We start from the raw sequence: 1,084 nt of genomic DNA on the forward strand, positions 1-1,084 counted from the left end.
GGCGCGCTGCCTTGGATCCTCTGCTACACCCCCCTCCCCCCTTTGCGTAAGGTAGGTAATGCACCTACTTAGAATTAGTGGACTGCATTTTAAGTGAAAAGGGCAAGTAGGTGATGCACCTACTTAGAATCGAGACGCGCTGCCTCGGGGCTGGGGGACCTGGGGAGCCTCAAGGCAGGGGGGGTTTGAGGTGCGCGCCTCAAGGCCCCTCTTTTTAGTACCTTCCGCAATTTAATTGTATCATATACTGTATTAGTTTCATTAATTAAGGTGATGATTTCTCTTTACTTCATACTTAATATATAATTCCTTAATTTTCTCCCTTCTTTTTAGATACCTCTCTCATGACAACCTCAAAAGAAGGTATTGTAACCAAAATCAAATGCTTTATCTCCTGTTAAACTTGTTTCAATATCTCTTGTTAAACTTGTTTTAATTCATCACGACGAAAGATGGAATGTATTGACACCATGGAAATGCCCGATTTTAAGGCTTTAATTGAGAGGGACCTCTCGAGGAAAATGCAGAAACAACTGGAGCAGGCTTTAAGCACTTGCATAGTGTATCACTTTTTTCAAATCCTTGCTGCTAATTACAAAATATACATTCAGATCTTGATAAACATAGATTGCGCCTCCAAGTTGACTGTGATATAGCATCATGATCAGGGGCTGTTAAATCTTCTTGTGCAGTGCTATAACTAGTTATGATGCTACGTGCTGCATTGGGGAATTGGGCATCATCAGATAAAATCACAAGTGGATAAGCTTTCATTGTAAAGCAAAGTAAAATCCTTGATGGTGGTTCTCACCGGATACAAGCCATTCCCAAGAGTTAAAGTCCCAGAAAATGACCGGTCAGGACCATCATTCCCAGTTGAAGCAGAGACTAAGGGTGTTTTCCAATTTTCTCATGTTTGGTTGGGTTAAATGTTTTGGAAAATGTTTTCCAAATCAACTCATTTTCCTCAACTTTAAGGAAAATGACTTCCCTTCAAAACTTATGGAAAACATTTTCCAAAACTCTCTTCCAACTTCAAATTACAATTACTTTTTTGTTGAAAAAATCAATTTTTTTTTTTTGA

Source organism: Solanum tuberosum, unplaced genomic scaffold (genome assembly GCF_000226075.1).
Source record: "Solanum tuberosum cultivar DM 1-3 516 R44 unplaced genomic scaffold, SolTub_3.0 scf00761, whole genome shotgun sequence".
NCBI classification, from domain to species: domain Eukaryota; kingdom Viridiplantae; phylum Streptophyta; class Magnoliopsida; order Solanales; family Solanaceae; genus Solanum; species Solanum tuberosum.